Source organism: Octopus sinensis, linkage group LG9 (assembly GCF_006345805.1).
Source record: "Octopus sinensis linkage group LG9, ASM634580v1, whole genome shotgun sequence".
Classification (NCBI taxonomy): Eukaryota; Metazoa; Mollusca; class Cephalopoda; order Octopoda; family Octopodidae; genus Octopus; species Octopus sinensis.
Window position 1 is genome coordinate 80,492,668 of NC_043005.1, and position 14,107 is coordinate 80,506,774.

Genomic DNA, 14,107 nt, shown 5'->3' on the forward strand with positions numbered 1-14,107 from the left:
CACCAACCTCATCGTCCGCACACCCCGCACCTCCACCATCTACTTCCTTCCCAAGATCCATAAACCCTCTAATCCGGGCCGTCCCATAGTCTCTGCCTGTAATTGCCCCACTGAACTCATTTCCCTATACCTCGACCGCATCCTGTCCCCCCTAGTCGCAGCCCTCCCATCCCACATACACGACACCAACCACGCCCTCCGTCTCTTCAATTCCTTTTCCTTCCCTTCCAGCCCCTCACACCTCCTCTTCAGATTAGATGTAAAATCCCTGTACACTGTGATTCCCCACAATGACGGTCTCCTAGCCCTCCAACACTTCCTCGACCGTCGTCCTGACCCCACCCCTAGAACCCCCACCCTCCTCCGCTTGGCTGAGCTCGTCCTCACCCTCAACTGTTTCACGTTCGCCGGGGAAACGTACCAACAGGTGTCCGGGGTCGCGATGGGAACTAGGATGGGCCCCAATTTCGCCAATCTCTTTCTTGGCTACATTGAGGCCCAAGTATTCTCCCAGTTCTCCGGGCCGACCCCCGAACTATACGGTCGCTATATAGACGACTGCATAGGTGCCACCTCCCTTTCCCGCGAACTCCTCTGCCAATTCATCTCTTTCCTTTCCAACTTTCACCCCTCTCTTCAATTCACCTCCACCATCTCCAACATTTCTGTCAACTTCCTCGACATCTCTCTCCGAATCGACCACCCCTCCAACTCTCTCACCACCTCCGCCTTCTTTAAACCTACGGATTCCCACCTCTATCTCAACTTCTCCTCCTCCCACCCCTTCCACACCAAACGAGCCATCCCCTACTCCCAGTTCCTCCGCCTCCGACGTTTGTGCAGCCGCGACCAGGATTTCGAGACCCAATCTCAATACCTGGCCCGCCTGTTCAGACTCCGAGGTTACCCACCCATACTCATCTCTAATGCTCTCACCCGCGCCCGACGCATCGACCGCACCACCGCCCTGTCTCCTTAACACCCCCCCCAAACCGCACCCCATTCCCCCTCCTTTTCCACCCCTCTACCCTACCCCTTCGTCGCAAGATACTACGTGCCTTCCCTAACCCACCCCTGTCCTCCTTCAAACGAGCCCGTAATCTACGGGACCTCCTGGTCCACAGCACCCTCTCTCCTTCCCCCTCAGCCCCACACGGATCATTCCCTTGCTCTAGATCCCGCTGCAACACTTGCCCCTTCATCACCAACACCACTGCTGTCACCGGCTCCAACCGGCGCACTGTACGTATTAGGCACTCTTTTACGTGCACCTCGTCTGGCCTCATTTACTGCATTAAATGCAACCTATGCGGGATGCTGTATGTAGGACAGACGGGACGCCGGTTGTCCGATCGTTTCACAAAACATTTGAGGGACGTTCGCCTACACTCCCTTTCTCCTATCGCACGCCACTTCCGCTCGGCCAGCCATTCCCTAGATGACATCTCAGTGTTTGGTCTCGCCCCCCACAATGGCCGTCCTCTTTCTAGGCTCCACTTGGAGCAACGCTACATCTTCACCCTACAAACCACTACCCCACACGGACTTAACACAGCCCCCTCCTCCTTTTTTTTTTCTCGGACAAACACCCCCCCCCACACACACACACACCTACCTACATCCCACACGCCTGTTCAAACACACACATACGGATACACATCTACGTACACGCATTCATACATCTAATCACACATACTTACAGACACACATGCACACACTAACATACAAACCAACACGCACATACATACACACATACATACATACACACACACATACATACTTACACACACACACACAGACATACATACATACATACACACACACATACATACGTACACACATACACACACACACACACACATCACACATACATACTTCACACACCTATACTTACATACACACACACACATGCACACATACATGTACGCACACACACATACATAGACACATACCCACACATGTACACCTTTACACGAATGCACACACACATACACCTATTCGCACCCAGGCAGCCCCCCCTTTTTTTCTGCTTTCTAGTTTTGGTTGATGGATCCTCGGTTCCCGTGGAGCGGGTTGTTCGGGGCCCCCGCGCGCGTACGCCTTGGCGCGTGACGGGGGTTGGTCGGCCCCATGGGCTTGCGTTGTATTGTTTGTGTGTTGTGTGTGCGAGCGCGCTTCGTGTGTGTGGGCGTGCTTTGGTTGTGTGCGTGCGTATGTATACATACATACCCACACACACGCATGCATCCCTACCCACACACATACACGCACACCTACTCACACACACACTTACACACACACACACATACCTGCGCACACACACACATACATACACACACATACCCACTTCAGACATACACACACACACATACCTACTTCAGACATACACACACACAGACATACACCCATACACTCACACCCACACGCATACACACACACACACATACACACGCACACGCACACATACATACATACACACACACCCACATACATACATTACACTTGTACACACACACACTTACATTCATACACACACACCTCACACATACATACACACACAAACCTACTTCAGACATACACACACACAGACATACACCCATACACTCACACTCACACGCATACACACACACACACATACACACGCACACGCACACATACACACACACACACACACCTACATACATACATTACACTTGTACACACACACACTTACATTCATACACACACACACCTACACAGCCATACCTTCACTCATACATACACACATACCTACACACACACACAAACACTCACAGACACACACCCATACATGCATACACCTCTACACACACGCCTACACACACATAAACATATACATAAACACACACACACACATACACATACATACGCACACACACATATACTTACAAACATGCACACATACACACATAATACATACATACACCCACACACATACACACACACATACTTACATACTCCTATACGCACATACATACACACAGACATACACACATACACACTCACACATACATACACACACACATACTTACACACACACTCGCCTGCACGCGCACACACATGCATGACAAACACCCATACACTCACACTCACATACACACACACCAACATATACACGCACACGCACACATACACGCACACACACACACACGCCTACACACCTACATACACACACATGCATACACACACATACACGGACACACCCATACATACTTACATACATACACCTATACACACACGCCTATACACCTACATACACACACATGCATACACACACACACATGTACGCACATACACACACATATACGCACATACATATATACCTACACACATGCACACACACACACACACACACATACGCATGCATGCACGCACACGCGCACACCTACACGCATGTACGCATACATGCACACACACACACACGCATGTACACATACATACATACACACACACATACATACACCCATACACATACATGCATCCTACACACACAAACATACACACTCACACACACATACACACCACACACACACACACACGCATGTACACATACATACATACACACACACACACCACACACACACACACGTACATACATACACACTCATACACACACACACACACACACACACACACACGGACATACATCTATACACACACATATACACACACACATACTTACATACATTCATCGGACACACTGACACTCAGACTTACACACAGACACACTCACACATCCACACACATACATACTCACACACGCAATCGCAGGCGCGCGCACATGCTCGCTTGTGCGCGTTCGCGCACGCATACACGCACGCTTGCACCACGCTCATGGTTGACCGACCGGATCTCCTGTCCGTATCTGGGGCCGGCGCGTTGTCTTTGGGTTCTCCCACGCCTGTCGCCGCGGGACCACTCTTCCATCATCCCCCTCCTCCCCCCCTTCGCTGCATTTCTTTTTCCCTTAACCCCCCCTTTTGTACACACACGCACACACATACACACACCCACTCACACACACACATTTGCATATATATACACATTACACTTACACACACTTCAAATTTACTTGCCACACACACAACTACGCACGCTGGACATATACACACACTACCACTCAACACACACACTGGCACGTTACATACGCCCCCACCCTTTCCCGCCCCGCACGTACTAACATATACATATTTTCTGTTTTTTTATCACGCCTCACACACACATACACACACGCACACGCACACACTCACACATACATACACACGCACACACACATACCTCCCTGTTTCTGATCTGCCTTTCCGACTTGCTAGGGTACCCCCACACCACTTCTTTAATTCTACTACTGCCCGCTACTAGCCATTGTCCACCATACACACACATACACACACGCACACACTCACACATACATACACACGCACACACACATACCTCCCTGCTTCTGATCTGCCTTTCTGACTTGCTAGGGTACCCCCACTTCACTCCTTTAATTCTACTACTGCTTGCTACTAGCCATTGTCCACCATACACACACATACACACACACGCACACTCACACACACACACCGTCATCTCGCAACACCTTTTTTACCATTCCCTCATTGATTCAGCTCTCCTGTTTTTAAAAAACATTTTCCTCCTTTTTTACTACTTCCGTCTTTTCAGTATGTGACCTCGTGAAGACGACCTGCAATTTTTTTTTTCCTCTGTCCTCCCGTCTCGGGATCTTTCTTTCTTTCTCTTATGTTTCCGACGAAGAGCTCCGCTCGAAACGTCATACCCTCCTTCTTCCATTTTCCTGAGCGCCTAATAATAATAATACTGTAATTGTTCCACGTGTTGTTGTTTTTTCTGTTTTCCCGTTTGGATTAACCTTATATATATATATATATATATATATATATATATATATATATATATATATATATATATATATATATATATATATATATACTTTATTTAAAAGCAGCAGAAAGACTGTTGAATTTTCTGCTGCTTTTAAAGAAAGCATATTACTCTACCACTGGTATTTGAGTACTCTTTTTTCCATCTTGTTTCGCATTTATGTGTTTACTCCGGTATATATATATATATATATATATATATATATATATATATATATATATATATATATATATATATATATATATGTAAATATGTAATTAATAATATCAAAGATAAAATGAAATAATAGATATTTCCAAATACCAGTGGCCTAGCGTGTAAAAAAATTTAGTCAATAGACTATATATTTTTCATATAAATACAGTGTAAATTTAAACACAAAAGAGGTATCCATCATAGGACTACCTGCACGCTAGAGAAGACATTTAAATTCCAAATTACTATTAGGAAGAAAATTTAGAATGGAATGAAAAATAAAACATTTACCATTGAAATTTTATCCCTAATATTGGTTTGGAATTTAACTGTCCTCTCAAGCGTGCAGTATATATATTAGCAAAATGAGGAAAAGAAAGCCTTCAAAGGAACTGTGATTACGCATATCAGAAAAAAAATATATAAATCGAAACAAGTTGTTGGCCTTTTACGGTTTTTATAATTATTTATATAATAATACGTTATGTTATATATTATATTCATAGTATTTAAGGCTAAATTGTAATATAAATAAATCATTGGATTCATCCATCTTCCTTTCTATTGGACTTTCCTCTGTTTCTGATGAAGTATATTGCTCGAAACGTTAAACCATCTTTCTTTCCTTCCAACATGTACCATGTCCTCACTTTGTTGTTCTTTTATTGTTTGTTCTTCTTTTTGGGGATTTACTATGTGTGTACATATATATATATATATATATATATATATATATATATATATATATACACATGCGTACATTTGTGCCTCTGTTTGTCCTACCAATACCGCCATGTAACACCGGTGATGCTCTATTTACGTCTCCGCAACAGAGTGTTCCGGCAAAAATCTTCGATTAAATAAGATAGACTTAAAGTATATGATTACAAGGATTGAGGTGGTTTCGAAATTTAAACCCTTCAAGGCGGAGCCCTAGAATGGCTAGAATTCAATGACAGAAACAGACAAACTTACTTACACACAATGAGCTGCTGTCATGACATGTCTATCGGTAATCAAAGATCCACCACAGTGTCGTCCTCCGTCTTCCAGGGAAACATTGAGGAATACCATATGAGGAAACTCACAATATTGACTTTCAGTTCCACCCACAATATGTTCGTTTACATCCTTAACTGAAAACAAGAAAATATCTCATTTTTCTCACTGCACACACGTATATTGGATCGCATTAGCATTTGTATGTGTTTAAGCACTCTTTTAACTCTGATATTTTGTTTTAGATAAATGGGACTCCAAAACTTTTATCACAGGTACAGCATCAAGTTTCTGGAACCGTCGTATTCAAGGGTATTTCGTATTAATGATTTTCTGAACCAGCAGCTGGTCACAATCTAAATAAAATAAATATTGGTCGGCCCAAAAGTAGAGTAGGCACTTGCTCTAGGTGACAAGCAGTGGGACTCAATCTAGAACCATCTGGTAGGAAAGCAAGTTTCTTACCAAACAGCCATATATTAAAATTCGTTAAATATTCTTCAAGAGCTGAAGGATCGTAAAGTCATTTTGCCTGATTCTGTGACTTGTATATTCCGCTACCCATCCCCTCCCCCACACACACTCACACATTTCGCATGATTACTCATTCTTGCCAGCTCAGTTAACTGGAACTATTTGAAATGGTGTGCCTTGCTCAAGACCACAACGCATCGCCTCGTTGAGAATCGAAATCACAATCTTTCGATTATGAAACCAACACTCCAACCACTAAGCCATATGTGTGTGTACGAGCGCGTGTATGTGCACGTGTGTGTGTACTCTTTTACTTATTTCAGTCATTTGACTACGGCCATGCTGGAGTACCGCCTTTAGTTGAGCAAATCAACCCCAGCACTTATTCTTTGTGAGCCTAGTACTTATTCTATCGGTCTCTTTTCTTGAACCGCTATGTTACGGAGACGTAAACACATCAGCCTCGGCTGTTAGGCGATGTTGGGCGGACTAATACAAACACACAACACACGCACACACACACACACACAGACACACACACGTATACATATATATACCTATATACGACGGGCTTATTTCAGTTTCCGTCTACCAAATCCACTCACAAGACTTTGGTCGGCCCGAGGCTATAGTAGAAGCCACTTGCTCAAGGTGTCACGCAGTGGGACTGAACCCGGAACCATGAGGTTGGTAAGCAAGCTACATACCACACGGCCGCTCCGCAAAATGGAATTAAAAGGTCGAGAAGTAAAGGAAAAGGATGAAGTACGCCTTTGGGCACTGAGAAATATTTGTGTGCAGTATTTCCTCGACTACCGCGGGTGCTATATTCCAACCCCATCCCACTGTAATAGGTGAAAATCCGCAGAGTAGAAACAGTATTACCCTGTTCAACTTTCCCTTTCATCCTTTCAGGGTCGACTAAATAAGTACCATTTACGCACTGGAGTAGATATAATCGACGTAATCTGTTTGTCTGTTCTTGTGTGTCCCCTCTGTGTGTAGCCCCTTGTCGGTAATAAGGAAATAAGAAACAGTATTGTACTGTATAATTTTCTCATTATTTTTATAATCTGTATATATCTATTTTATTATAAATGAAAAACAACACCACACACTCGCGTCCCAAGTTTCAATTTCCATACAGTGTGTGAGATTCTTTGTTTAAACTTCTACGGTAAACTACATAATTTTTATAATGTATTTTAATTAAATTAGGACGGCGAGCTGGAAGAATCGTTAACACGCCAGGCGAAGTGCTTAGCGACATTTCGTCTACTGTTACGTTCTGAGTTCAAAGTCTGCCTAGGTCTACTTTGTCTTTCATCTTTTCGGGGTCGTTAAATTAAGTACTAGTTGCGTACTGGGGTCGATCTAATAGACTGCCCCTCCCCAAAATGTTTGGCCTTGTGTCTAGTGCAGAAAAGAATGTATAAAAAAAAAAGATGGAGGCATGTTGTAAGAGTGCTGTACGTGCAAGGAACCATGTGAATAGGCTAAAGAAGGAAACAAGAGATGAACGAAGTACCAGCGATAGATCGGGGTTTATGGTGTCGGACAGTGGCCTGATCATCGCTACATTTGTGTCATATTTGTATTATGTATTTCATTCGATTCTTATATATTTTATATATTTTTATATTCATATTTATGTAATATCATAACGTGTTACTGAGCCTAAACAGTTGTTTTGTCCTATTCTTTGTGTAGCCCTCTGTGGCTAATAAAGAAATTGGTATTTCATCAGCCGCTACGTTCTGAGTTCAAATTCCGCCTAGGTTGATTTTGCCTTTCATCCTTTCTGGGTCGATTAAATAAGTACCATTTTCGCACTGGGTCGATGTAATTGACCTAATACCTTTGTCTGTCCTTGTGTGTCCCCTTTATGTTTATCCCCACTGTGGGCAATAAAGAAATAAATATATTTTAATTAATGTTTAATACAGTGCAATATTGTACTGCATTTTAATTTATTAATTTTTTGGAGTGAAAATGCTTATTTTACCACAGAAATAATTAAAATCTACAAAAATATAAATACCTATCGGTCGCTGAAACCCACGATATACTGAGGAGACCGCGATATAAATTTACATATATAAGCCAGAAAAATCCGCGATGTAATGGTGGCGCGATAGGTGAACCACGACATGACGAGGGATTACTGCATACACATTATTCTCAAAATAACGTCTTAAAATATTGTCTTTTAGTCACAGTAATTCATTCAACAAAAATAAATAAATATATAAACTGAAATAAGTTTCGAATGAATCTGAGAGGGGTTCTGAACAAAGATTAAAAACGGTTTGTATCACATTAGTATGTCATGGTACTTGAGTCCATGCAAAAACTCCGAGTTCTTTTCTTAGGGAAAATCATGCGGGTATATTTAGAAATGGGCGTGGGGGAATGGAATTTCTAAGGATCCAACATCACCCCACGCCACCCAGTTTTCCGGCCCAAAAAGAAGGTTTTGTGGCATATTAGGTCACCATAATTCATTCAATGGAAAAATTCCAGGTGATTCAGGAGTTGGGGGAGGTCCAGTTCCCACCCTTTTTTTTCCGAATAAAAATAAGGTTTTGCGATACATTAGGACGTCAGGGTACTTGAGTCCATGCAAAATATCCAAATTTTATTTTTCGTAGGGAAAATTGTGCCGGTGTACTTACCAATAGGATGGGGAGCATTTTTCGAGGGCTCCACCCCACCCCTTTTCCGGACCCACCTTTTCGGGGGTCACCGTAATTCATTTAACGAAAACAAAAAATTTCCAATGATTCCGGGACGGATGGAGGGATTCAGTTTCACCCAGCCCTTTTTTCCGAGCAAAAATAAGTGGTTTCCGGCACATTAAGAGGTGTGGCTACTTGATTCTACGCAAAACATCTGAGTCTTTTCTTTCTTACTGAAAATCGTGCGTGTGTAATTACCTAAATATACCAAATATCCACCGTAAGTTTGTGAATATATATTTTATAACAAAAGTATGCGACTTGTATATTTTCCTGTTACTTTCTGTGCGTTCCAGAAAAATCTTACAGATTATTTTTGTTGTGTATATTGACTTTTAACGAATATATAGCTATTTAGATGCGCTGGCTATATTAAAGCAAAACAGTTGGTAACGATTCTTAACTAATGTAGAAGCTCGTGTCACCGAAAATAAATAGAAAACAAAAACGAGTTCAAAAATATCTTCACAAAATTTATTCATCAACGAGGTGTCAGGGTCCTATTAATGGATGGAATTCTCGTTTACCTTATTCTAAGCCAAACTTGACTCTGTTTCTCTCCTTTAGTTTGCGATTTCATCCATAACAATTTTGCTCCATGTAATCCATTTTTACTTGTACGCTATCCAAATAGATAAAAATAAAACTCTCTAAAAAGGGGATACCTTCAATACATGTTAGTGACTTAAGCACTAAAAGAAAAACTACGAAGTGATTGAAATCAAAAACAAAATTGTATAAAGACAACATGGCTGTCATTCAAATTATGTGTGTCCTCAAGACTAACGCACACACACACACACACGTTCATTTACGAATGTTTTTAGAGACAAATAACGGAGGGAAAGCGTTCACGTTTCAGTCCGTGTATAATATTGTCTTTAAATTTCGGCACTAAGCCAGCAATTTAGTGAGAGGTGTTTTGTTGGTTATATCGACTCCAGTGATCAAATGCTACTTATTTTATCGAGTCAGAAAGGATGAAAAGCAAAGTGTACATCGGCGGAGTTTGAACTCAGAAACCAAAAGCAGACGAAATGCATTTTTTACGGCGTACAACTGATTCTACAAGCTCGCTACTTTCAGTCCATGTATAACATTAAAAGTACACTGAGAAAGGTCCATATCGATACAGACTTACAACTATATGAATAATTTCTATATATTTATTTAATGCTGCTACTATGACGTACAAAAAGTGGCATGGCTGGCTCTAAATATTTGAATTATCATTTGTTAGTAGGAACAGCAATAACGCATGCAACCATCTAGATAATCTTTTTTCGTCTCTTTCAATCGAAATATTGGAACATGTCTTCTCCAGATACAGGGATTGGACAAAATAAAGGAAATACCTAGCATCATAGCATCATAATTTTGAAATATCTATAAAACCGTCGATCTCTTTCAAATGCTATACACGGAGTTTCCTTCAATACTGATGCAGAATTGAGAGCTTGGTTGGATCAATTTTTTCGAGTCGAAATTGAGTGATTTCTACCAACGGAGTATTGAAAATCTTGTTGAACGTTGGGAAAAAGTTGTAAACAACAACTATGAATACATTATTGATTAATTAGCTGTTATTTTTTATTAATCATTTTAAAAAATTTTAATTTAAAAAAACGGAGGGAACTTAGTTGCCAACCCATTATAATTGAACTGAAATAAAAGGAATAATTTTATGCATGCGTACCCACACACACACACACACACACACACATACATACATATACAGGGTGTTCAAAAAGTCTCCCCACAGTAAATATTTAATGGTATTCGGGCAATTCTTATAAACTGATCCTTTACTTGCTCCCGAGAAAAAAGTCTGATCGTGTTAAATCAGGTGATTTTGGTCGCCAAATTCCCTTCGAAATAATCTGTTCACTGAGCGCCATGGTGATGTGCAGGATGAAAAATTTCACTGAGGAGAGATTGTTTGAACACAATGTACATAGACACATAATAAGGACATTTTTTGTTGTGTCTAGGGAGAGTCATTTTCTTTTTGTGCCTTATAATTTTCGCTGCGTCTTGCAACCTTTTCAATAGTCTTGACACTGTCCGTTATTTACGCTGCGCTCCTTTTTGTTTGTTTGTGTAAATGTGTGTATGTGTGCCTATGCATGCATGCATGTACGTATTTATGTATGTGTATATGTATATATGTATGTGTGTGCATCTGTATGTATGTAGCATGCATATTCATGTGCTTGCGTGTCCGTGTTTGTGTAGTTTTATGTGTGTGTGAGCGTGTGTTTGTATATGCATGCACTTCTGTCTCCTTGTGTGTGTATGTCTGTGTACCATGTTTGTGTGTGCATGTCAATGTACCATGTTTGTATGTATGGATGTGCATCTCTATATGTGTGGACCCGTGTCTCCATATGTGTCCTTGTGTGGAGTAAAGTGTGTGTGTATATATGGTTATGTGTTTCAGTATGTGGAGGTATGGAGTTATGATATCTACTATGTATATTTAGTTTTTAGTATTGGGGAAGTTTCATTTTATAAGGACGTACTCCCATATTTGCCTGAGTGTTGGGTCTTTTGGGTACTTGGATGAGATGCGGATGTCAAGTTGACCCAAGTTGCTTCCATGGTGGTCTTTGGCATGTTGGTAGAGTATGGAGGACTGTTTTTTGTCATCAACACACGAACTCATATAAAGAACCTTGCAAACCAAATCCAAAAACGAAATATGTTTCATAATCCGTATATTTCGAAACTATAGTAATGTAATCATTATTGTCCTCTGAAAACCCTGACGATTTTCCTTACGAGGAATTTAAAATGCGAATATATATATTATTGAATATCCTTCGTAATTTTAATATCCAGAAATTAAACAATTTTTGGTTAATATGTTGATTAATTAATACATTAATTTGTATCCATTCGATCTCTCTGCATTCTAACTCAATTAGTATATATACATATGTATGATTGTACGTATGTAGGTAGGTATGTATGTATGTATGTATGTATGCATGTAATTATGTATGTGTATGCATGCACACAGATACTTAAAGACATATATATATTAGTGTTCAAGTCACTGCCTAGAATCGAACTCGGAATCTTGGGGTTAGTAGACTGCGCTGATAACCCCAAGGTTCCCAGTTCGATTCCAAGCAGTGTACCTAAATAGAAAATAATAATAATAATAATAATAATAATAATAATAATAATAATAATAATAATAATAATAATAATAAGTTCAACAAAAAGTTCAACTCCAACCCCAAAAAGTTCTACCAAGAACTGGGAAAAAAAAAATAGAAGTCACTGCAGCACCAACGGCAGAAGAATTGGAAGAATTCTGGAGAGAAATATGGTCGGCGAACGAACCACCAAAAAAAAAGGAGTATCAAAATAACAAACTCGGCATCTGAACAATTTGGACCCCCATAACAACTGAAGAGGTCACCCAGGCACTGCAAAGACTAAGCAACTGGAAGGCACCTGGGCATGACAAGATCCCCAACTTCTGGTTGAAATATCTAACAGGAATGCACAAAAAGCTGGCTGAAAAATTTAACAACGTACTAGCAGAGCCAGAGACAATGCCTGAATGGCTCACGAAGGGGAAAACCATCTTAATTCCCAAATCAAATGAAACAGAAAAACCAGAAAACTACAGACCAATAACCTGCCTCCCTATTATGTTCAAGGCATTTACTGCAGTGATATCACAAAGGCTGAACAAGCACCTGGACGAAAACAAACTGTTCCCAGAAGAGCAGAAAGGATGCCGCAAAGGCTCATATGGCTGTAAAGATCAACTAATGATTAATAAAGCCATAACTGAAGACAGCCACAGAAAGAAGAAATGCCTCAGTATGGCCTGGATTGACAACAAAAAGGCGTTTGATAGCATCCCCCACACATGGATCCTCGAAACACTAGCCATTAACAAAGTAGCAGCAACAATCATAAAATTCATAGAGCACTCTATGAATAAATGGCAAACAGTCCTACACCTCCAAACAAAAGAGGGACTCATGAAAACCAAAGACATCCCCATTAGAAGAGGAATATTCCAGGGAGACACGCTCTCTCCACTCCTTTTCTGCTTGGCACTGTCACCTCTATCTGATATGCTAAATAGAACTGGATGCGGATATAAATGTTACGGCAAAACAATCAGCCACCTTTTATATATGGATGACCTAAAACTATACGCTGCAAAGGACAAACAGCTGGAAACACTATTAAAGACAGTTCATGGATTTACCAAAGAAATAGATATGAAATTTGGATTAGAAAAATGCGCCAAAGTAACCATGAAAAGAGGAAAACTAGTTAAGAGTAACAACATCACACTAGATAAAACCAATGAAATAAAAGAATTAGACCAAAGCCAACTTACAAATACTTAGGAATCCATGAACTAGATAAGACACAACACACACAAATGAAAGAGAAAATAAAAAAAGAATATTATAGACGAGTTAGATCAATACTAAACACAGAGCTCAATGCTAAAATCAAGATAATAGGTATCAACACTTTAGCTGTCCCAGTTATAAGTTACAGCTACAATATCCTTAACTGGACACGAAATGAACTGACCAAAATAGATAGGAAAACAAGAAAAATAATGACAGGATCTAGGATGCATCACCCAAAATCTGACATAGAAAGACTATATATACAACGTATAGAAGGTGGTAGAGGCCTTATACAGCTGGAAAACTACTATAAAATAACCACCATAGGACTGCAAAAATATCTACTTCAGAAGGAAGGAAAACTGATCCAGATAGCGGCAAAAC